General features: G+C 39.1%; 1 protein-coding gene across 7 annotated transcripts in view; it reads right to left on the bottom strand.

Moving 5' to 3' along the window:
- ZBTB20 (zinc finger and BTB domain containing 20) overlaps positions 1-27,366 on the bottom strand; it is a 713,029-nt gene that overhangs the window by 625,564 nt on the left and 60,099 nt on the right. For 4 of the 7 annotated variants that reach the window (XM_072138924.1, XM_072138922.1, XM_072138927.1 and 1 more), the window contains exon 1: positions 21,694-22,039. The exons of the other annotated variants lie outside the window; for them this stretch is intronic. The gene's annotated coding sequence lies outside the window, so the exon portion shown is untranslated. Of the gene's footprint in view, positions 1-21,693; positions 22,040-27,366 lie in introns of those variants that run through there. 7 annotated transcript variants of the gene reach the window in all.

Below are 27,366 nucleotides of genomic sequence, written 5' to 3'. Positions count from 1 at the left end.
TTGTCTAAACTAAAAATAGAGTGATTAATAAATAAATATAAAAATCTGGCAGACAGAACCCCATCCAAACCTACATACAGTACGGTACAGTATGGTATAGTATGGTATAGTACGGTACAGTATGGTATAGTATGGTATAGTACGGTACAGTATGGTATAGTACGGTACAGTATGGCATAGTACGGTACAGTATGGTACAGTATGGCATAGTACAGTACAGTATAGTACAGTACGGTACAGTACGGCATAGTATGGTACAGTACAGTACGGTAGAGTATGGTATAGTATGGTACAGTATGGCATAGTACGGTACAGTATGGTATAGTACGGTACAGTATGGCATAGTATGGTACAGTACAGTACGGTACGGTATGGCATAGTACGGTACAGTACGGTACAGTATGGTATAGTACAGTACAGTATGGCATAGTACGGTACAGTATGGTACAGTATGGTACAGTATAGTACAGTACGGCATAGTATGGTACAGTACAGTACGGTATAGTATGGTATAGTATGGTACAGTATGGCATAGTACGGTACAGTATGGTACAGTATGGCATAGTACGGTACAGTATAGTACAGTACGGTACAGTACGGCATAGTATGGTACAGTACAGTACGGTATAGTATGGTATAGTATGGTACAGTATGGCATAGTACGGTACAGTATGGTATAGTACGGTACAGTATGGTATAGTACAGTATGGCATAGTACGGTACAGTATGGCATAGTATGGTACAGTACAGTACGGTACGGTATGGCATAGTACGGTACAGTATGGTATAGTACAGTACAGTATGGCATAGTACGGTACAGCATGGTACAGTATGGCATAGTACGGTACAGTATGGCATAGTATGGTACAGTACAGTACGGTACGGTATGGCATAGTACGGTACAGTATGGTATAGTACAGTACAGTATGGCATAGTACGGTACAGCATGGTACAGTATGGCATAGTACGGTACAGTATAGTACAGTACGGCATAGTATGGTACAGTACAGTACGGTATAGTATGGTATAGTATGGCATAGTACGGTACAGTATGGTATAGTACGGTACAGTATGGTATAGTACAGTATGGCATAGTACGGTACAGTATGGCATAGTATGGTACAGTACAGTACGGTACGGTATGGCATAGTACGGTACAGTATGGTATAGTACAGTACAGTATGGCATAGTACGGTACAGTATGGTACAGTATGGCATAGTACGGTACAGTATAGTACAGTACGGTACAGTACGGCATAGTATGGTACAGTACAGTACGGTACAGTATGGCATAGTACGGTACAGTATGGTATTGTATGGCACAGTACGGTATAGTACGGTATAGTACAGTATGTTATAGTACGATACAGTATGGTACAGTACAGTACAGTATGGTACAGAATGGTACAGTACGGTACAGTATGGTAGAGTACAGTACAGTACGGTACAGTATGGTATAGTATGGTATAGTACAGTACAGTACGGTACAGTAATAGAGTGATTAATAAATAAATATAAAAATCTGGCAGACAGAACCCCATCCAAACCTACATACAGTACGGTACAGTATGGTATAGTATGGTATAGTACGGTACAGTATGGCATAGTACGGTACAGTATGGTACAGTATGGCATAGTACGGTACAGTATAGTACAGTACGGTACAGTACGGCATAGTATGGTACAGTACAGTACGGTATAGTATGGTATAGTATGGTACAGTATGGCATAGTACGGTACAGTATGGTATAGTACGGTACAGTATGGCATAGTATGGTACAGTACAGTACGGTACGGTATGGCATAGTACGGTACAGTACGGTACAGTATGGTATAGTACAGTACAGTATGGCATAGTACGGTACAGTATGGTACAGTATGGCATAGTACGGTACAGTATAGTACAGTACGGTACAGTACGGCATAGTATGGTACAGTACAGTACGGTATAGTATGGTATAGTATGGTACAGTATGGCATAGTACGGTACAGTATGGTATAGTACGGTACAGTATGGTATAGTACAGTATGGCATAGTACGGTACAGTATGGCATAGTATGGTACAGTACAGTACGGTACGGTATGGCATAGTACGGTACAGTATGGTATAGTACAGTACAGTATGGCATAGTACGGTACAGTATGGTACAGTATGGCATAGTACGGTACAGTATAGTACAGTACGGCATAGTATGGTACAGTACAGTACGGTATAGTATGGTATAGTATGGTACAGTATGGCATAGTACGGTACAGTATGGTATAGTACGGTACAGTATGGTATAGTACAGTATGGCATAGTACGGTACAGTATGGCATAGTATGGTACAGTACAGTACGGTACGGTATGGCATAGTACGGTACAGTACGGTACAGTATGGTATAGTACAGTACAGTATGGCATAGTACGGTACAGTATGGTACAGTATGGCATAGTACGGTACAGTATAGTACAGTACGGTACAGTACGGCATAGTATGGTACAGTACAGTACGGTACAGTATGGCATAGTACGGTACAGTATGGTATTGTATGGCACAGTATGGTATAGTACGGTATAGTACAGTATGTTATAGTACGATACAGTATGGTACAGTACAGTACAGTATGGTACAGAATGGTACAGTACGGTACAGTATGGTAGAGTACAGTACAGTACGGTACAGTATGGTATAGTATGGTATAGTACAGTACGGTACGGTACAGTATGGCATAGTACAGTACAGTATGGTACAGAATGGTACAGTATGGCATAGTACGGTACAGTATAGTACAGTACGGTACAGTACGGCATAGTATGGTACAGTACAGTACGGTACAGTATGGCATAGTACGGTACAGTATGGTATTGTATGGCACAGTATGGTATAGTACGGTATAGTACAGTATGTTATAGTACGATACAGTATGGTACAGTACAGTACAGTATGGTACAGAATGGTACAGTACGGTACAGTATGGTAGAGTACAGTACAGTACGGTACAGTATGGTATAGTATGGTATAGAACAGTACAGTACGGTACAGTATGGCATAGTACGGTACAGTATGGTACAGAATGGTACAGTACGGTACAGTACGGTATAGTATGGTACAGTACGTTACAGTATGGTACAGTACGTTACAGTATGGTATAGTACAGTACAGTACGGTACAGTATGGTATAGTATGGTACAGTACGGTATTGTATGGTACAGTACGGTACAATATGGTATAGTATGGTACAGTACAGTACAGTACGGTACAGTATGGCATAGTACGGTACAGTATGGTACAGAATGGTACAGTACGGTACAGTACGGTATAGTATGGTACAGTACGTTACAGTATGGTACAGTACGTTACAGTATGGTATAGTACGGTACAGTATGGTATTGTATGGCACAATACGGTACAGTATGGTATAGTACAGTACAGTACGGTACAGTATGGTATAGTATGGTACAGTACGGTACAGTATGGCATAGTATGGTATAGTACGGTACAGTATGGTACAGTACGGTACAGTATGGTACAGTACGGTACAGTATGGTACAGTATGGCACAGTATGGTATAGTACGGTATAGTACAGTATGTTATAGTACGATACAGTACGGTACAGTAGGGTATAGTATGGTATAATACGGTACATTATGGTACAGTACGGTAAAGTACGGTATAGTATGGTACAGTACGGTACAGTATGGTATTGTACGGTACAGTATGGTATAGTATGGTATAGTATGGTACAGTACGGTACAGTATAGTATAGTACGGTACATTATGGTACAGTACGGTACAGTACGGTATAGTATGGTATAGTATGGTACAGTACGGTACAGTATGGTACAGTACAGTACAGTATGGTATTGTATAGTACAGTATGTTATAGTGCGATACAGTACGGTACAGTATGGTATAGTATGGTATAGTATGGTACAGTACGGTACAGTATAGTATAGTACGGTACATTATGGTACAGTACGGTACAGTACGGTATAGTATGGTACAGTACGGTACAGTATGGTACAGTACAGTACAGTATGGTATTGTATAGTACAGTATGTTATAGTGCGATACAGTACGGTACAGTAAGGTAAAGTATGGTATAGTACGGTACAGTATGGTATAGTACGGTATAGTACGGTACAGTAAGGTACAGTATGGTATAGTATGATACAGTATGGTATAGCACGGTACAGTACGGTATAGTACGGTACAGTATGATATAGTGCGGTACAGTATGATATAGTACGATACAGTATGGTATAGCACGGTACAGTACGGTATAGTACGGTACAGTATGATATAGTGCGGTACAGTATGGTATAGTATGATACAGTATGGTACAGTACTGTACAGAATGGTATAGTATGGTATAGTACAGTATGGTACAGTACAGTATGGTCCAGTATGGTAACAGTACGGTACAGTATGATTGAAGCATCTAATAGCAGCATCACCTCGGCTGAGGAATATTTTGCAGGATTATTTGTGCTGATAACCAGTGGACAATTAGCAGAGCATCTTAGCGTCGTCCCCTGCGGAGCGCCATTAAGGAGACGCCTGACGCTGCTCATTGTCTTAGCATTTTCTTCTTGACCACTCAGTCACCCTTTAGTAAATTTAGCTCCGGTTTTTCAGACTTTGTAAATTACTGAGGACATTACTTGGACGCTGGGCGCGCTCGTATGCAACCTGAGACTTCAGAAAGTTAATATACAACCTTCCAAAAATAAAACTCTATCCTCCTGCTTAGAGGGAAGAGATTGAATTTTCAGTTCAAAGCAAACATAAAGAAACGATTCTTCTTTATTATTGGGTTGTGATATATTTCAGCATATAGCGGGAGAGGAGTCCAATATTGGATATCAATGTGGCCACAGCTTCTTAAAGGGGCCTTGTCATTGTGCAAAAATCTGTCTTATCGGCAGGCAGAATGTTATAGAGCAGGAGGTGCGACGCAGATGGACACTCAGGACCTCCAGACATATGCGGTCTGTGTTAATTCTTGTAGCTGATTGGTAGGTGTCCCCATTGTAAGTACCCCACCAATCTGAGAATCGTTCTTTTCAACTCATATGGTCACTATGCAAACATAAACCATGGTTTGGGACTACAAAGTGATGCTACGGCAGAGCTGTAGGATAGATTTTAGTGGTCGTGCCCACAGCTTTAAAGTGGAGCTTTACCTTAGGTAAGGCCTTGAAATAATCCCTGTGTTAGGCCTCATGGCATTTACCTGGGACGGGTTGAGAAGAGGAGGTTGGTCCTCGCCACTTCCCTTCTCCATAGGTCCAAATATAGGACCTGGACTATAGTTTGCAGCCCTGGCTCTGCCGCAATGCGGTGAGACACTGCGTGCTGGGTGTAGTAAACCTGATTTGCCCTATATTTGTGTGTCGAGATCACTGCCCCTGAATATGGTGGTGAGCCTGGGGCTGCGGTGTGGTCAGAATCCGTGGGCATTGGATACACCCGGCAGAAGCAATAGTTTGGTACTGATGAGTATGCCTGGAGAGGCACCAGAGGAAATGATGTAGTGGAGAAGATGCTCGGGTCCTCACATGGGTTGATACGATAAATATTTAATAGATGATTCCATGTTTCGGGGGCCGGCTCCTTCATCCATCCTCCTTTATGGTATCCCTGATCTAATCCGCCTCGGAAACACAGAATCTACTAATAAATAATTATCATATTAACCCATGTGTGGACCTGAGCATCTTCTCCACTACATCATTTCCCTCCGGTGCCTCTCCAGCCATACTCACCGGTATCAAACTGTTGTTACACATTTGTGTAAATGAGACCTAATTCCATGTTCACATCAAGTAGATGTTCCATACAGATCTGCAGGAGCAGCTAACCATAAACTTTACAAGTAGGTATTACTAATAAAACGATAGCCGCCCCATTATTACTGACCTCCATGAGAACTATCCCATCCCTCAGCATTGGTAAAGGACCACCCAGGCTCCTCTCATGGCCCCTGTGGATGATCACTGGTGAATAACATGAAAAGCTCTGCCCATGCATCCCATGTCATTACACTACATTACTGCGTTACTGTCACACTACCATCACTTATTTATGCTCTTCTGCTCGGTTAAGGATATCGGGACCTCCCCCGAGGATCAGGCTAATGGCCGCCAGCAAGCTTTAGAAGAAACAAACAAGGAAGACATGTAGCTACTCAACAATGAAAAGATATCCAAAAAGATACAATAAAGTCAGGCTGTAAATAGAATCTTAGAGGAAGTACAGAAATTATAGGGTTTTACAATGACTGCCCCTGGGCAATGGTCTCTGGGAAATGGTATGCAAATGAGCTCACCCCTGGATAGAAGCAAACTCTCTCTAGTGTCATCTGTAGGTAGTTTCGTGAGTCCAACACTTTGTGGCTAACCTGATACTACTGGTTAACCAGAAATGGATATTTGTGACGCCCTAGGCAAAGTCATTTCTTAGGGCGCGCCAAACACAATTCAGAAAAGCAGATCTATTCATCAAAGCTTTAAACTGTATTGGCATCCAGTGGGCGCTGATACAGATTTAAGCACATGGATTTCCATCCTATTTCTCAAAAATTCCTCGGACATGTTGTTTTTTTTAAAGTCCAGGAAAATTACCTACACCCCACCAATGTCCACTTAAAATTTGGAGCCTCAAGCAATTGCATGATTTGCTGCATGAATTGCATGTAACACTGCTACAGCTGGAGTAGGGCTAGGGAGCTGCGTACTTTAGGGCTTATACAGGGTGACAGGTCCTCTTTAAAGTGTGACTTCAATTGTTTTTCTATAGCTGTAATATCTGAAGACGAAAATTATTCCAATATACTTTCATTACATTATTGCAGCTGTTTGTCAGCTAATGTTCTCCTTTTTTGCCTGCCTCGGCCTTCACTGGTCTCTGGGATAAGCAGTGAGTGATTGGCTGGGCTATGCACTGTGCTTGCTCCCAAGACCCTGCTCTGTAATAACAGTAAACCAGGATCTGAGGTGCTCTCTACTGTCTACAGTATAGCTCTCATGTCCCCACACAAAGTCCTACTTTGTCCTACTGCAGCTGCTCAATTTAATGAAGGATCTAATACATCAATGAGGGGAGGGTCAGCAGTAAGATGACTATTTACTTTTCCAGTGACTGCTACGTCTTCCTCCTCCTCCTGCATGTCAGCAGCTGCTTTCTAGTTATATTTTGTATAGGGGAAGAGGGGAGAGTGATTGCATTTGCTAAAATGCCTGGCTTGGATTATACATCATAGCAGGTAGTGTGCCCAGTAGTCATGTATGTATATGAATTAGGTGTGTATGTGTGAAAGTGTGTGTAACAATCTGTGTGTAAAGGTAACTGTAACTGTAATGCATGCTAGCTTGGATATGAGTATGTAAAACGGACAATTATTTATCTGTCAGGTTAGGTTCACATCTGTGTTGGAGTCACAATTAAAAGACCAAAATAGAGTTATGTACGTGCATTACTTTATTCAGATTTTATAGTGTAGGTATCACATGGTTGGTTATACTCATTATTTTGTGAATTACTGTATGTTCAATACATGATACAGGGATCCAGTGATGGGTGCAGTGAGTTATGCGTTGTACCCTGCCCTGCTATGGAGATATCTGTACAGCAGTGATGCTGAGGAAAGGCCTCATCCTGAGATACTTTGTCCTGAGTGGCAGGGCTGCTAGCTGCTCTGACCTACAGGAGGCAGGAAGCGTGAGAGGATTTTACAAGTAGGGCTGATAGATATATCAGGATAGACCTCAGGATAGGCAGAAGCCAACAGCATCATATAGGTATTGTTGGAATTATTGTCAACTTTGAAGTTCTGCATTATAATAAAATAAACCAATGTTGTAAAGTAAGTTTTGATGCCTCAATTTAAAAAAAATCACATAAACTGACCGATATTTCTTGAAAAAATATAATACTTTTGAATAAAAAATAAAAGAGTGAAAAAAACAAAAAAATGGAGAAGAAAACCTGTACAGGGGTTAAAGAGTGAACACCAGAAGACTACCTAGACTATAATCTTGTAGGACAAAGCTGTGGTTCCACACCTGCTGCCTCGCACCTCCTGTCACATATCTGCCTCATTCACTCCATAATCATATTGTATATGCATCCAACAATACAAAATACTCTAGAAAACAAATATAGCAGATAAATATCAAATTATTTCAAAGTGAAATGTTACATGTGCCAACACTTTAACACAAGATCTCTGAGAGATGAGACATATAACATATAGACAATGTGCTACAAAATCCTAATATTCCCCCCCCCCCCCCCCCCTTTTAAAAAATTTTTTATGTTGTGGCTTTTGCTTTTCAAACAATTCAATCAAAGGATTGAAAAATACATGTTATCCTTAAAGGATGTGATGAAGGATGTTTATAAAGACAACTGTGAAGAAATGGTTCAAAAAGCTAATACTTTACGTACATTATATCATATGTCTTCTCATGGAAAATTTAGAAAAAAATCCAATAAAAAGATTTTTAAACAAAAAAAATTTTTTTTAAGTGATTTCATTTAACATTAGCAAAAAAAAACCAATATAAATGATGTATCATTGGAATCATAATGACCGACAGAATGAAGGTAAAGTGTTACTTGCGACATACGGTAAACATTGCAAAATATTACATTTAAAATGCAAGAATTTGTGGGATTCTTATCATCTCCAAAAAAAAAGTTCATAGAATTCAGTCCAAAAATTAACCTTAAAATTCACATGCACCATAGCAATAAAATAATGGTTGCCCTTGGGCTGAATATAAACCTTAGGTCCTGATGGTAAAACAGACTGATATTGACCACTTAATTACCGGTTTGTTTATCAGAGACTTCAGCGATTTTTTTGAATGATTACCGAACACCCATGCATGTCATAAGTCACCCACATCCTACATCTACCCAAGCATGTCCTGTTCAGGCTACTGCCCGAGTTCAAGACTACCCATCAGAAGACTACAGGACAATGACAGGACTAACCATCAGAAGACTACAGGACAATGACAAGACTAACCATCAGAAGACAACAGGACAACGACAGGACTAACCATCAGAAGACTACAGGACAATGACAGGACTAACCATCAGAAGACTACAGGACAACGACAGGACTAACCATCAGAAGACTACAGGACAACGACAGGACTAACCATCAGAAGACTACAGGACAACGACAGGACTAACCATCAGAAGACTACAGGACAATGACAGGACTAACCATCAGAAGACTACAGGACAACGACAAGACTAACCATCAGAAGACTACAGTACAACGACAAGACTAACCATCAGAAGACTACAGGACAACAACAGGACTAACCATCAGAAGACTACAGGACAATGACAGGACTAACCATCAGAAGACTACAGGACAATGACGGTACTAACCATCAGAAGACTACAGGACAATGACAGGACTAACCATCAGAAGACTACAGGACAATGACAGGACTAACCATCAGAAGACTACAGGACAACGACAAGACTAACCATCAGAAGACTACAGGACAACGACAGGACTAACCATCAGAAGACTACAGGACAACGACAAGACTAACCATCAGAAGACTACAGGATAATGACAGGACTAACCATCAGAAGACTACAGGACAAGACTAACCATCAGAAGGCTACAGGACGACGACAAGACTAACCATCACAAGGCTACAGGACAACGACAAGACTAACCATCAGAAGACTACAGGACAATGACAGGACTAACCATCAGAAGACTACAGGACAACGACAGTACTAACCATCAGAAGACTACAGGACAACGACAAGACTAAACATCAGAAGACTACAGGACAATGACAGGACTAACCATCAGAAGGCTACAGGACAACGACAAGACTAACCATCACAAGGCTACAGGACAACGACAAGACTAACCATCACAAGGCTACAGGACAACGACAAGACTAACCATCAGAAAACTACAGGACAACGACAGGACTAACCATCAGAAAACTACAGGACAATGACAGGACTAACCATCAGAAAACTACAGGACAATGACAGGACTAACCATCAGAAGACTACAGGACAACGACAGGACTAACCATCAGAAGACTACAGGACAATGATAGGACTAACCATCAGAAGACTACAGGACAACGACAAGACTAACCATCAGAAGACTACAGTTCAACGACAGGACTAACCATCAGAAGACTACAGGACAACAACAAGACTAACCATCAGAAGACTACAGGACAACGACAAGACTAACCATCAGAAAACTACCGGACAACGACAGGACTAACCATCAGAAGACTACAGGACAACGACAGGACTAACCATCAGAAGACTACAGGACAACGACAAGACTAACCATCAGAAGACTACAGGACAACGACAAGACTAACCATCAGAAGACAACAGGACAACGACAAGACTAACCATCAGAAGACTACAGGACAACAACAAGACTAACCATCAGAAGACTACAGGACAACGACAGGACTAACCATCAGAAGACAACAGGACAACTACAGGACTAAACATCAGAAGGTGACAGTACAATGACAAGACTAACCATCAGAAGACTACAGGACAATGACAGGACTAACCATCAGAAGACTATAGGACAATGACAGGACTAACCATTAGAAGACTACAGGACAATGACAGGACTAACCATCAGAAGACTACAGGACAATGACAAGACTAACCATCAGAAGACAACAGGACAACGACAGGACTAACCATCACAAGACTACAGGACAACGACAGGACTAACCATCAGAAAACTACAGGACAACGACAAGACTAACCATCACAAGGCTACAGGACAACGACAGGACTAACCATCAGAAGACTACAGGACAACAACAGGACTAACCATCAGAAGACTACAGGACAACGACAGGACTAACCATCAGAAGACTACAGGACAATGACAGGACTAACCATCAGAAAACTACCGGACAACGACAGGACTAACCATCAGAAGACTACAGTACAACGACAGGACTAACCATGAGAAGACTACAGGACAACGACAAGACTAACCATCAGAAGACTACAGTACAACGACAGGACTAACCATCAGAAGACTACAGGACAACGACAGGACTAACCATCAGAAGACTACAGGACAACGACAAGACTAACCATCAGAAGACTACAGGACAACGACAAGACTAACCATCAGAAGACTACAGGACAAAGACAGGACTAACCATGTGAAGGCTACAGTACAATGACAAGACTAACCATCAGAAGACTACAGGACAACGACAAGACTAACCATCAGAAGACTACAGGACAACGACAGGACTAACCATGTGAAGGCTACAGTACAATGACAGGACTAACCATCAGAAGACTTCAGGACAATGACAAGAATAACCATCAGAAGACTACAGGACAACGACAAGACTAACCATCAGAAGACTACAGGACAATGACAGGACTAACCATCAGAAGACTACAGGACAATGACAGGACTAACCATCAGAAGACTACAGGACAACGACAGGACTAACCATCAGAAGACTACAGGACAACGACAGGACTAACCATCAGAAGACTACAGGACAACGACAGGACTAACCATGTGAAGGCTACAGTTCAATGACAAGACTAACCATCAGAATACTTGAGGACAATGACAAGAACAACCATCAGAAGACTACAGGACAATGACAAGAATAACCATCAGAAGACTACAGGACAACGAAAAGACTAATCATCAGAAGACTACAGGACAACGACAGGACTCTCCATGAGAAGGGTACAGTATAACAACAGGACTTATCATCAGAAGGCTACAGGACAACAACAAGACTAACCATCAGAAGGTATAGTACAATGACAAGACTAACCATCAGAACTTTACAGTATAACAATAAGAATAACCATTAGTACAGTACAATCACCTGCTCAGTACATCTACACAGCAGATCAGGGGCAAGAGTTGGAGCGTCGATGGCATTTAGAACACTTTCCATACGATGTATCTATTGCACGTATTGATGTTCCATCTTAGGAGCTTCTAAAAGTAGGTTTATCGTGGACACACATTATACACTGCGCCACTATTCCTGTAAGAAGCTATGCATTACAGATGTAGAGAAGTGACATGCTCATTACCGAAAACTGCTACCATCCTTTCACCATCTGCAAACTTAATGTCTATTAAACCAAGAAAGTTCTGATCAAATAGTGGAACGTCAGAACACAAGGCTTATACAATGGCCAAGATGGATGAAGACCACATAAAGGGAACCAGTCACAGGATGGCACAGACCACATGGTAAAATGTGATGGAGCTGAGAAGATTGATGTTTAATGATCCAGTATAACCTTTATTTTATGCACTTGTTTGGTTGCTCTTATGTTCCGCTCCTATTAATTAAAGGATAAAGCTGTCAATCACTACTTTCCACTGGACTCCTAAGCATAAGAGAAACAGCTCTTAAAAGGATTAATCTACAAAATGTAATAGATTTTTTACCCCAAACAAATATATATCCGGCAATCCAGCCCCTGCTCCTCCATACAATGCTGCCTACAGATAGGATGTCATAGAGAATGTGACAAGGTCCCTTTAAGGGCTCCGGCCCTTGGCAAAGGCTATGATAGCACATGAAAGACTGCACCAATCACAGGCACTCTGTGTCTATATCAAATGGCAAATTAGGGACAAATTAATTCCCTATATCACTATAATGCAAATCTAATGGAGAACAGCGCTGTATGTAACCAACAAGTGCAGGACACAATACACCTTATAATTATTATATTATGTCCTAAAAATATATACATTCTCTTTTCCTTTCTCTGTACTTAACATATAGATATGAGCTAGAAAGTAGATAGATAATAGATAAATGATAAATATGAGAAACAACAACAAAAAAAATATATATATACACGATAGGAAATATAGATTTGAGATGGATAGATACAAACATAGATAGATAGATTACAGTTCGATATAACATAGATAAAAGATAGATTAAATATGTTCATAGATGTAATATAGAAAGATATATATGAGATGTAGATAGATAGACAACAGATAGGTAGGTAGATATGAGATAGGTAGATATGAGATAGATAGGCGATAGATAGATAGATAGATAGATAGATAGATAGATAGATAGATAGATAGATAGATAGATAGATAGGAGATAGATAGATAGATAGATAGGAGATAGATAGATAGATAGATAGATAGATAGATAGATAGATAGATAGATAGATAGGAGATAGATAGATAGGAGATAGATAGATAGATAGATATGAGATAGATAGATAGATAGATAGATAGATAGGAGATAGATAGATAGGAGATAGATAGATAGATAGATAGATAGATAGATAGATAGGAGATAGATAGATAGGAGATAGATAGATAGATAGATAGATAGATAGATAGATAGATAGATAGGAGATAGATAGATAGATAGATAGGAGATAGATAGATAGATAGATAGATAGGAGATAGATAGATAGATAGGAGATAGATAGATAGATAGATAGATAGATAGATAGATAGATAGAAGATAGATAGATAGGAGATAGATAGATAGGAGATAGATAGATAGATAGATAGATAGATAGGAGATAGATAGATAGATAGATAGGAGATAGATAGATAGATAGATAGATAGATAGGAGATAGATAGATAGATAGGAGATAGATAGATAGATAGATAGATAGATAGATAGATAGATAGATAGGAGATAGATAGATAGGAGATAGATAGATAGATAGATAGATAGATAGATAGATAGGAGATAGATAGGAGATAGATAGATAGATAGATAGATAGATAGATAGGAGATAGATAGATAGATAGATAGGAGATAGATAGATAATATAGGACAGATAGATAGATAGATAGATAGATAGATAGATAGATAGATAGATAGATAGATAGATAGATAGGAGATAGATAGATAGGAGATAGATAGATAGATAGATAGATAGATAGGAGATAGATAGATAGATAGATAGATAGATAGGAGATATATAGATAGATAGGAGATAGATAGATAGATAGATAGATAGATAGATAGATAGATAGATAGATAGGAGATAGATAGATAATATAGGACAGATAGATAGATAGATAGATAGATAGATAGATAGATAGATAGATAGGAGATAGATAGGAGATAGATAGGAGATAGATAGGAGATAGATAGATAGATAGATAGATAGATAGATAGATAGATAGGAGATAGATAGATAATATAGGACAGATAGATAGATAGATAGATAGATAGATAGATAGATAGATAGATAGATAGATAGATAGATAGGAGATAGATAGATAGGAGATAGATAGATAGGAGATAGATAGATAGATAGATAGATAGATAGGAGATAGATAGATAGATAGATAGATAGGAGATAGATAGATAGATAGATAGATAGATAGATAGATAGATAGGAGATAGATAGGAGATAGATAGGAGATAGATAGGAGATAGATAGATAGATAGGAGATAGATAGATAGATAGATAGGAGATAGATAGATAATATAGGACAGATAGATAGATAGATAGATAGATAGATAGATAGATAGGAGATAGATAGATAGATAGATAGATAGATAGATAGATAGATAGATAGATAATATAGGACAGATAGATAAAGATAGATAATTAGGTGTCAGGGAAAAAAATAAAAGCACAAATAGACAAGTAGATACCTTTAACACAATAATACTGAAAAATCAAATCTATCAGACGGGTGGATACAATGTCCCGTTTTGGTTCTATTTTACAAAAAAAAAAAATATCTAAATACAATTGTTACTCTTTTGATTTATATGAAGTGACCAATGAAATATAAGAAATAATGGAGAGTAATAATGGTAAATATAAGGACGTTTCGACCAGACAGGTCTATTCTACCCAACCGACCCCCAAAAAAGTACAACATTTAAAAAAAAAAAATTTTAAGAGATATATTCTACTTACGATATATATTGCATGTCAGAAGACTATAACGCACTTGTCACACTCTAACTTTAGGCTTTGCAGGTAAAATAAGGTGTTCAGCCTCTGCTAAAAAAGTCCATCAGATCTCAGATGTTTAATGCAACGTGAACCCCAGTATACGGATCGTAGGAGCGAGTATTATCTCATCACAGAAGAACATTATTTTAAATAAAATTAAAAAAAAAAAAGTTTCATTCAACACCAAAAAAAAAAAAAATACTCCAAAAAAATAAATGACTCAAATCCCGGCTTCAGGTGTCGTGATTTCAAATATCTAAATCTTATTAAGATGTTAAAAGAAACATAATAAAAGACAGAGGAGCCTGATGAAGGTGCAGAGGAGTCTGCGAGCTGCAGGGAAATCTTCCCACGGATTTCTTACATTTCAGCCCTTGGAACTTTGAGATAAACAATAAAAATGAGATAAAATGATGCGTGTATGCCGTGCTGCTAATGTATAACTTCTTATGTAGTCATGTGAATGCATCATGCCCGTCACATTGTCTGATACCTTCCTGCCAACGTTTTGTGTACATCGTTTTCATCAACGGGCACGAGTTTTAACCCATGAATCAGAAGCCAGGAGTGAGACAGTTAATGGAAAAATCAGCATTTTTTTTTTTTTTTTGCATCTTCCATCTGCGGTGAACTCACCCCATATAGTAAATGAATACAGACGGCCCCCTACTTAAGAACACCCGACTTACAGACGACCCCTAGTTACAACCGAACCTCTGGATGTTGGTCATTTACTGTACTTTAGCCCCAGGCTACAATAATCAGGTGTAGCAGTTATTAAATGTGTCTGCAATGCAGGTTTATTATTAATACTGATTCTTATGACAACCAAAAATTAGTAAAACCCATTTGTCACAGAGACCAAAAAAATGTTTGCCCTGGGGTTACAATTATAAAATATACAGTTCCGACTTACATAGAAATTCAACTTAAGAGCAAACCTACAGACCCTAACCTGCACGTACCTAACCTGTATATTGTACAGAATGTGCGGGTCCTAATTCCCCCCTGGGACCCCTCATCCCCATCCCACGTCCTCTACAATGTTGCAAAAAGTTTACATCTCCCCCAATATATATAGAAACATTCTATACATATATATATGATACAGACCATAAGACTACAACACTGCTCGGAGCATGTAGGACAAATATTTCTAAAAGTTACAAAATTACTTTACTTTCCTAAATTTTTTTTAAGGGGCAAAGACCTTGGATTAGTTTAATTATCAATAACCCTGGTAAAATGTGGCTATTTTAGGGGTTTTTTTGTGCCGGGGAGTTTTTTTTAACCCTCTACCAATTCAGAGGGCACTTGGGGTCCAAATCTGACCTTGCCCTTTAAATCTGAATGATAACCGATTGGCATCTGTAAGGGGAACACTTACCGCCTGTCCACGCGCTGCAAAAACTACTATGGATGACGTGACGTATGGGCGTAGGGTCGAAAGGTCACCAGGACCCCCCCCCCCAAAAAAAAGTGAATAAATGGCCTCTGGTACCGCACTACAGGGATGGTAGGTCCAGACACGGCAGTGACGGTCGATCTTCTGGATAGAGACAGCCTAAAACCGATCATGTGTTAAATTTATTTACTCTTGTTTTTTTTGGCAAAGTCTCTGTTTTCTTAATTTCTAAACCGACCGTTTATCTCTACATCGGATCACATTTATTTATTTTTTCATAATGTGAAGCGTTCGATATTGCGTTTTGTCACAAGATTAAACAGATGAGGTGGGGGGGGGGGGGGGGGTAGGGTTCCTGGGATCTGGTGCCTGAGAATTTTTTTTTTTTTTTTGGAAGACTTAAAATGTAAATTTTAGCCAAAAAAGAAATGCACAATAATGCGGAATAAGTTACTGTAACCCTTCCTACCACTTCAGAGCGCACACGACTGAGGGTCCTTCTATTCCCATCCACAACATACAGGCGACGGCTCTGACAGTCAGCTTACATTTCCCCTCTAAAGTGAAAATCCAGTTGTTGTTGTTCTGCTTGTGAGGCTGTAGTTTTCCACTCCTCATCTGTGCACCCTCTATTTACATAATGCACCCTTCGCCTCGGCAGTTACTGCACACTTTGTGGGGGGGGGGGGATATAAATGTATATTTACATAGACACATAAAAAATATATCACATAATAAAGAAGACACACACTACATAACGAGGAGGTCAGTACAAGATATTTAACACTTGGAGAGTACAATAATATACAGTGGACATATATACATGGTGATTCCAGGCAGCGGTGTCCCATATAAGCAACCACAAACCTGTTGGACACACAAAAAAGTAATCTGCATCCACTAAAAAGTGGGCATCACCTAACTAACCACAATAATAAGCAAGTGCATCTGATATTGCACTACTTCAAAGCCTCTAAAAAGGAAAAAAACTACAATATCAAATTAAAATTATAAGAAAGCAACACAAAAACACAACAGTGACAATAAAAAAGTCATTAGCATCTACCTATAATTGGGCAGCACCCAGATAACGATGATTATAATGAGCTACAGATATTGCACTACCTAAAAAGCCCCCCCCCCCATCCTAAAATCAAAAGGCCTGATGACCCCCTTAAAACATAACAATAATAAACTATAATAATGAAACCATAAAGCAACGCAGAAGCACAGGAATGTAAAAAAAAAATTTAAATAATAATAAAAATGTCATTTGCATACACTAAAAATTGGGCAGCACCTAGATAACGAGGGTTGTAATGGGGTACAGCTGATATTACACAACTTCCAAAGTAATAGGTCAAGAGGCCACACAAAAAAAAAATTATATATATATAGATATAGATATATACCAAAAGAAAACAGTGTGAATAAAAGAGTAATGTGCATCCTCCAAAATGTGGGCAGCAACTAGTTAATAGTGAGCATAACTATAAATGATACTGCACTATTTTAGAAGCCCCTCTGCTAAAAAAGGCCTAAAAAAAACCCCGAATTATATATGACGTAAAACACAACACAAAAACACTACAGTGACAATAATATGTCGATTGCATACACTAAAAAGTGGGCAGCAAATAGTTAATGGTGAAGATAACCGCAAGTGATACTGCACTTATTCTAGAGCCCTCCTGTCCTAAAAGCAAAAGGCCCATAAACCACCAAAATAACATAAAACACAACAGTGACAATAAACTGTCCATTGCATACACTGAAAAGTGGTCAGTAAACAGTTAAGGACAGCCATAGCTGATACTACATTACTTCTGAAGCCCCCCCCCCCCCTGTCCTAAAAATGAAACCCCAATAATCCCCCCGAAATATTACAAAATAAATTGCAAAAAGAAAAAACAACTGCAATAGTGACAGTAAAAAGTCAATGTCATAAACTAAAAAGTGGGCAGGAACTAGTGAACCTTTATTATCATAAGGAACAAGTGATGCTGCACAACTCCTAAAGCTCCTCTGTCCGGAGAGTTAAAGCCCTACAGAACATCCCAAAATATTTTCTTTTTTTTTTTTTTTATATTTACATTTATTAAAATTTTTATAACAGTAAAAGAATCAGAAGGAAAGGAACGGGAGGGAAAACAATGTGGAAGAAATCATGGATACCAAGTTGTATCCAATATGGGGGGAGGGGTTTACAAATAAGAGTAACAACAAATTTCAATTTGAAAAGAAGATACAAAGCAACAAAAAACAATAATACAATAAGTTGTCACGCAGTGTTACTGTAGTTGTCCAGAATATCCTTATTTGCCTAACGTTCTTAATCAGTAACCTAAAGTAATTTCCGGGTTAAATGGGGAACATCCCAAAAATTTTAATAAAATACAACACAACACAAAAACCCAATAGTGACAATAAATTACCAATTACATACAGTAAAAAGTGGGCAGGAAGTAGCGAAACATCATTATAATAAAATACAAGTGATATGACACAACTCTTAAAACTCTGTGTTGAGAGTTGAAGGCCCAAAGACCCCCCAAAAAATTCTAAATAAAATAAAACACATGAGTCACAATAAGAGATCAATTACATACAGTAAAAAGTGGGCAGGAACCAGCAAAACATCATTATAATAAGTTATAAGTGATATTAAAGTCTCAAACCCCCCCATGTCTGAGAGCTAAAGGTCTAGAGACCCCCTCAAAAATATAAAAAAAAAAAAACACACGAATAACAACAAAATGTCAAATGCATAAAGTAAAAAGTGGGCAGGAACTGGCAAAACAGCATTATAATAAGATAATAAGTTATAAGTGATATATAAAAATCCCCATGTCTGGGAGTTAAAGGCCTAGAGACCCCCCAAAAATATAAAAAACAAAACACGAGTGACTACAAAATGTCAAATGCATAAAGTAAAAGGTGGGCAGGAACTGGCAAATCAGCATTATAATAAGATATACGAGATATTACCCCTTCAAAACCCCTGAGAATTAAAGGCCTAGAGACCCCCCAAAAATACAAAATAAAATAAAACACAACAGTGACAGTAAGAGATCAATAACATACAGTAAAAAGTGAGCAGGAACCAGCAAAACATCATTATAATAAGTAATATAAGTGATAATAAGTAAAATATAAGTGATATATAAAAATCCCCATGTCTGGGAATTAAAGGCCTAGAGACCCCCCAAAAATATAAAACACAAGTGACAACAAAATGTCAAATGCATAAAGCAAAAAGTGAGCAGGAATCAGAAAAACATCATTCTAATAAGATATAAGTGATATTACACCTCCAAAACTCCTGAGAGTTAAAGCCATAGAGGCCCCCCAAAAAAATATAAAAAACAATACACAAGTGACAACAAAATGTCAAATGCATAAAGTAAAAAAAGTGAACAGGAACTAAGATATAAGTCATATTACACATTCAAAACCCCTGAGAGTTAAAGGCCTAGAGACCCCCCCAAAAAAATATAAAAAACAATACACAAGTGACAACAAAATGTCAAATGCATAAAGTCGAAAAAGTGAGCAGGAGCCATTGTACAGCTCCTACAGCCCCCCCCCCTGCCCTGAGAGTAAAAGGCCTAGAGACCCCAAAATCTAAACAAAAAAAAAATCACAACACAAAAACACAAGTGACAGTAAGATGTCACAGTAAAAAGTGGGCAGCACCGAGATATCGCTACTTATAACGAGCTACAAGTATTATTACATTACTAGCACCAGGCTCAGAGACCCTCACGAAAATATAATGAAAAAAATAAAATAAAAAAAAAGCAAAACAAAACTACAAACCCGACCCTGACAATAACGGAGGCTTACACAAGTGCTCTCAAGCAGGAAAGCATCACCCTAATTTTGGGCGACAACCCTTTCCCAAAATAACACCAAAACAGCTTGGAGATTCTCTAAACTCTTTATGTAACAGTGACTCTCGCTGTCCGGGCTCATTCCTAGCAGAGCAACAGTTTTACTCTTGGAATAAAGAGAATAAAAAAGAATCTGAGAGGAGAAGAGGAGAATTCTACACAGACACACAGGACACAAAAAGCTCCAGCAGAAAGGGGCACAACTCTGCCGAAAAGCCTCCCAAACAATGGCCCAAGGCCCAGGAAAACAGGACGGATATTTTTGGATATTCAAATGTACTCCCCCCCCCCCCTCTTTTTTTTTATACAGTAGGCATCGTGATGTGTGTCCACTAAATACAAAATGGCTCTAACACAGTAAAAAATGTCTGTAGCAGGGACAATGACACACCCCCCCCCCCCCTCCTCGGAGCAGACACACCTAACAGCAGGCACTCTCCACTACCTGTTACAAAGTTTCATTTTTAACAAAAATAAAGGTAACATTACACCCCCCCAAAACTTGGAAAGTTGAGATGCACGATACTGATTCCTTATCATTCTCGAAAAATAAAACACGTAAAAAAAAAAAAAATGGAAGAGAGGGAAAAAAATATGCAATCCCTGCTCCGGTCCAAAATAAATAAAAAGAGAAAGAAAAACTCAAAAAGAAAAAAAATTCAGTCCAAAGTTTAACGTACAACAACCTGCTTCCGGATGCTTATTTTTTTTTTATTTTATTTTTGCCAACTTTTTATTACAGGGGGGGGGGGAGGATAAACACGGGTTTGGTGTCGGAGGAACATTAATAATCTGCAGAACAGTTAGTAAATATCAGCAAGACGTCTCGGCAAGAGAGAGGAAAGATGCAAGGAACATAAGACTGGCATATCCCGAGCTCGACACACAGACACACACACAACAGAGTTGTATCCAGTGACTGATATTGATTTCATTAGAGAGGAAATAAAATTGTTTTCTATTTTTTTTTTTTTCGGGGAGTAGGGGGGGGGGGGGTAGAGGAAGAGGTGGATAAATATTTGACAAAATGTACAATGCCGATGGCCTGAGCAGTCACACCCATAAACACACAAACACAACTGTGGCAGAAAGATGACATAAAATTGCTTATTATCATTTTTTTGCTTTTTTTGGGGGTCCCCTCCCCTTCCTTGCTGCTAGGCCCATCAAACATGTTGAGCAATTCAGGCAGCAAAGAGAAGAAACTGGAACTTGCGTTAAAACAAAAAGAAATCAAATAAATAAAATTGAAACAAATAAAAAAACATAATAACAAAATGTCAAAATCCGGCTACAAATAAAGACAAAAACAAGCTAAAAGAAAGATCAAAGAATCGGATGCAATTATTATTATTAATATTATTATAATTTTTTTTTTTTTATCTCTTAAAGTTAACTGGCCTACCTTGTCCCCCAGAGCTGAGTTTGTCTTCTTATAATCGGAGTCTCCCTGGAACTACAGTGTGAGTGGTAATGACTGCCTGACTGTCTAATGAGTCCATTTTCCTGCGCTTGATGTTGTGTATATACACACACTGCAACCTACCTTACAAACCACAGAGACGAGGGAGAGAGAGAGAGAGAGTGGGATAGAGAAAGAGAGAGAGGGGGAGAGAGAGAGAAAGAGCGAGCAAGAGTATGTGTGTGTGATAGAGGGAGAAAGACACAGACAATGCCCTCCTACCAGACAGCAGACAGCCCTCCTTCCTCTATCTAGCAAGCAAAATACTCACTCGCCTACTGCAGCAACAGGTTCAACACTGCTTGACTAACACACTGGGAGAAACAGCAGCCAAAAAAATAAAAGGGACCAGGGACACAGACAGTTAGGAAGGAGCAGCCCCACCTTCCCCCCCCTCTGCTCCAGCATTGTTTTTCAGCACTGATTATATATTAATGTCACTCGTTTTGTCGGAGGTTGTGCAGCCTATTCACTCACAAAAAATGGTGACATGCATAATTGCTTCCCTAATAAATGTTTATTTTTTTTTTAAAGCTGCACAGTCATGTGGGCTGCACAGAAGATAAAAAAAAACACACACACATGCACAAAGCCCAACCAGATAAAAATACCACAAATAATAATAATAAAAAAAATAAAAACTACAAATTAAAAAAAAAAAGCAAAAAAATATTTATTCCCTGTACTCCTCAGGCCGGTCTCTGCCAGTTACCGAGGGGGGCAGTGCCTGCTCCTACAGTTATAATAATATGCAGTACTTATGTCTGAACAGGTGCAAAGCATATAGTACATAGTGTTACCAGGACAGAAATAAAATGATACACAGAACCTCTGCCCAATTAAAACTCCGGCCAAGGTTATTTTAAATGGAAGCACCTCAAGCGCAAAATAATATCCGTGCCAAACACACAGACGGACGCAGGGGGGGGGGAAAAATAAATACATAAAAATTTATAAAAATAGATTTAAATGAAATCCAGCCTCATCGAAGAAAGAGAAACTTCAAGGGAAAAGTTACTTTGTTGTAGCTTCAAGAAAATTCAGGATGAGATGAGACAAAACGGTCTGGGAGTACTGGGAGGGGTTAATCACAAAAATATTGACGGTTAAAAAAAAACGCATTTTCTCGTCGTCTAGAATCAGTGGTAATATAATAAAGTTTGCAAAGCGCAAGACAAAATGTATAAGAGACTATCTGCTCTGCCCAGATATGTATCAAGTACAGGCCACAATGTATCAGATATGTATCAAGTATGTATCATATATGTATCAAATACAGGCCACAATGTATCATATATGTATCAAATACAGGCCACAATGTATCATATATGTATCAAATACAGGCCACAATGTATCATATATGTATCAAGTATGTATCATATATATATATATCAAGTACAGGCCACAATGTATCAAATATTTATCAAATATGTATCAAGTACAGGCCACAATGTATCATATATGTATCAAATACAGGCCACAATGTATCAGATATGTATCAAGTACAGGCAGCAATGTATCAAATATTTATCAAATATGTCTCATATAGGTATCAAGTACATGCCACAATGTATCAGTTATGTATCAAGTACAGGCCACAATGTATCAGTTATGTATCAAGTACAGGCAACAATGTATCAGTTATGTATCAAGTACAGGCAACAATGTATCAGATATGTATCAAGTATGTATCATATATGTATCAAGTACAGGCCACAATGTATCAGATATGTATCAAGTACACAGGCCACAATGTATCAGATATGTATCAAGTACAGGCAATAATATATCACATATGTATCAAATATGTATCAAGTACAGGCCACAATGTATGGAACTAAATCTATCACACAAAAATTCTAAAAATGATGGTTATGGCCCCATCTCACTGTCCTATTGTCCAACAGGTGGTGAAAGGCAAATACCAAAATAGACAAACTCTGATCACCAGCATAAAAAAAAGCAAAAAAAGAAAGAAAAACTTGTATAGATGAAGGCAGAATATCCGGCGGCTCGTGCAAGGTGCCAGCGCTTCTCTCATCCTGCAGCCTGGCAAATTATACCTTAGACTTATTTATTAAAGAGGCAATGCACTAAATCACAGCAATCAAAATTGAGTTATGCTTAATTACTGCACAACGCTATTTATTTTCATCAATGCATTAGCAAAACCTACTTTTTCTTTACTGACACAGGGTTTTTTTTTTTTTTTAATTTTTTTTAAAGGAGATAAATTTGCCACGATTGCGGTGCCAGACAATTACGTTCCTTGAAATAGCAATTATAGTAAAAAAATATATATGTATATTATAGCTCTCAGTCACCAGTTACAATGTTTCCTTATATACATTTACGTCAAAGTGAAAAAAAAAAAATTATAATTCAATCAGAGGAAAAATAAGTAAAAATAGCAGCGCGGTAATTTATTACTATCTTGCCAATTATTTTCTTAAAGATCCTTCAAATAAAATCTGGATTATTTTCTGGAGGTTTTCTTCCAGGTTAAGTAGATTGGGGGAGGAGGGGTAAAGCTGGTGTGAGGGTGGTCCCAAGGACCCTATGGAAATTAGGGGTCTGGATTACAGTTTTTGCATTGGGGGCCAGAAGCCTCAAGTTTTGAAATCTACAAAATCCTGAGAAAAAGTGAGAAAAAAAATCAGCCAATGGTCTAAAAAAATTATTTTTAAAAATATTTACCGTTGTGGGGTCCTAGCTTGTCTTTGATTGGCTGCAGCAATGACGTCTCTGTATAACCACATGACTGCTGAAGCCACTCACTGGACTCACAGGCATGTGACTCAACACCAGTGAGGCCGGTGATTAGCTGGAGCAATCGTGTCGGTAGACGGGCACCGCGCCGCCACTGCCGCCAAGTAAACAAAGACCAACGCGTTTTACTAGAACAGCAGGGGACATCACAAGAGACTATGGCATCTTCTAAAATATTTTTTTTACAGACTGGAAACACACACAAGAGTTTTTACTGGTTTTGTTTTTGGTGATTTTGAGCAAAATCCACAAGCAGATGAAGCAGGAAGGAGCTGTAGACGTCCATCATCATTCCCAACTCCTTCCCCACCACAAACCTGCAGCAAAAAATCCACACCAAAAAAGTACTTGATTTAACCATTTAAAAAACAGGTATTGATTTTTTTTTTCTTGATTTGATGTCTTTGAAAAAAAATTACAGAAAAATAAGATATCAAAAGAGAAAAAAAACACCCAAAAATTTCCAGCACACAAAAAATATTTAGCGAACAGACCCACTGAATCGGACCCCAATTCAGCACCGATAACACCAACAATAACATACATCAGCCCCTTAGATTTTGGGGGTAGATTTAAACGCACATGCTGTATTTCTACATATATATATTTCCACCATGTGAACACAACCATAACATCTACCGTATATACTCGAGTATAAGCCGACCCAAGTATAAGCCGAGGCCTCTAATTTTACCACAAAAACCTGGTAAAACCTATATTTTGTTTACTCGAGTATAAGCCGAGTTTGGGTTTTCAGCACATATTTTTGTGCTGAAAAACTAGGCTTATACTCGAGTATATAAGGTAATTCAACGGAATGACTGGAGAAGACAAGAAACAAGGAAACTATACAAGCACTCGGCATGTGCCAACCCAGAAGTGGATGAGGGAAGGAACCACAAGCAGCGGTGAATACCTGCCAGCCGGGGGCAGTGTGGAGCACAAGTAACAACAGAGGAAATGGAATATACACCTGCAAGAAAAGTAAAGATGAATTCCATTTCCGTAATACTAAAAACACTGACCTTTCCATAAAAGACTCAGAAAGTTGCACAACTAAATAAACCTCAAACACAAATACCAGGAAAAAAAAAAAGAAGTTGGAATAATAATAATAGTGGAGCTGGAAGAAGAATCTGTCCGGAAAAAAAATCAAGGAATTGATTAAAAAAAAATTCTGCACTGTATTCATTGTGAGCTACAAAACGTCCTGAGGCCAGAGACTGGTCACACATCATCGCTGTCACTGGTCACCTGCCATCCATACAAACTACACCGATGAGTCCAGTGATTGGTTCACTGGTCACCTGCCATCCATACAAACTACACCGATGAGTCCAGTGATTGGTTCACTGGTCACCTGCCATCCATACAAACTACACCGATGAGTCCAGTGATTGATTCACTGGTCACCTGCCATCCATACAAACTACACCGATGAGTCCAGTGATTGATTCACTGGTCACCTGCCATCCATACAAACTACACCAATGAGTCCAGTGATTGGTTCACTGGTCACCTGCCATCCATACAAACTACACCGATGAGTCCAGTGATTGGTTCACTAGTCACCTGCCATCAATACAAACTACACCGATGAGTCCAGTGATTGGTTCACTGGTCACCTGCCATCCATACAAACTACACCGATGAGTCCAGTGATTGGTTCACTGGTCACCTGCCATCCATACAAACTACACCAATGAGTCCAGTGATTGGTTCACTGGTCACCTGCCATCCATACAAACTACACCGATGAGTCCAGTGATTGATTCACTGGTCACCTGCCATCCATACAAACTACACCGATGAGTCCAGTGATTGATTCACTGGTCACCTGCCATCCATACAAACTACACCAATGAGTCCAGTGATTGGTTCACTGGTCACCTGCCATCCATACAAACTACACCGATGAGTCCAGTGATTGGTTCACTAGTCACCTGCCATCAATACAAACTACACCGATGAGTCCAGTGATTGGTTCACTGGTCACCTGCCATCCATACAAACTACACCGATGAGTCCAGTGATTGGTTCACTGGTCACCTGCCTTCCATACACACTTCAACGTTGAGGCCAATGATTGATTGTCACCTGTTGTTCATTCAGACATCACCGATGAGTCCATTGATTGGTTAACTGGTCACCTGCCATATATACAGATGTCACTGATGAAGAAAGTGATTGTGACTTGTGAAAGTCATTTGTGCAATCTGTGTACACATCATCACTCGTGGCCTCCTGGAAGGGTTCCTGGGGGTATTACCAGAGACCCTCCATGCTTCCATAACACTATCTCCAATACCCCCATGCTCCATTGGCACATCTCCACTTCCTCTTCCTGCTGTAATCTCACACAGTGCTCCTGCACAGTGTAACAGCCTGCGAAGCAACAACACAGAGGGGATCTGGTAATTCCCCCCAGAGCCCTTCTGACTAATTATCATAATCTGGATTGGATTCTGATGGTAGATTTCCTTCATTCTTACAATATGGTCTCTACATTGTAGCAGCATGTAGCTTTTACCTTCTCCTATTGTGCATATAGGTATGTTATTTACAAAGAGGAGTAATCCTGCAAGTACCGTTTTTTTCGGACTATAAGGCGCACAAAAAATGCTTTGATTTTCTCAGAAATCAAAAGGTGCGTCTTATAGTCCAGTGCGCCTTATATATGAACCGTACTTACTGACAACAGCTGCCTTGAACTGTGCACAGGTCTGCCACCTGCTGGTCATTCATCCTTATAATCAGGTGCGCCTTATAATCCGGTGCACCTTATAATCCGGTGCGCCTTATAATCAGGTGCGTCTTATAGTCCAGTGCACCTTATATATGAACCGT

The sequence above is a fragment of the Engystomops pustulosus genome, chromosome 2 (genome assembly GCF_040894005.1).
Source record: "Engystomops pustulosus chromosome 2, aEngPut4.maternal, whole genome shotgun sequence".
Classification (NCBI taxonomy): domain Eukaryota; kingdom Metazoa; phylum Chordata; class Amphibia; order Anura; family Leptodactylidae; genus Engystomops; species Engystomops pustulosus.
Note: the sequence above shows the minus strand (reverse complement) of the source record. Positions and strands in the feature narration are given on the sequence as shown.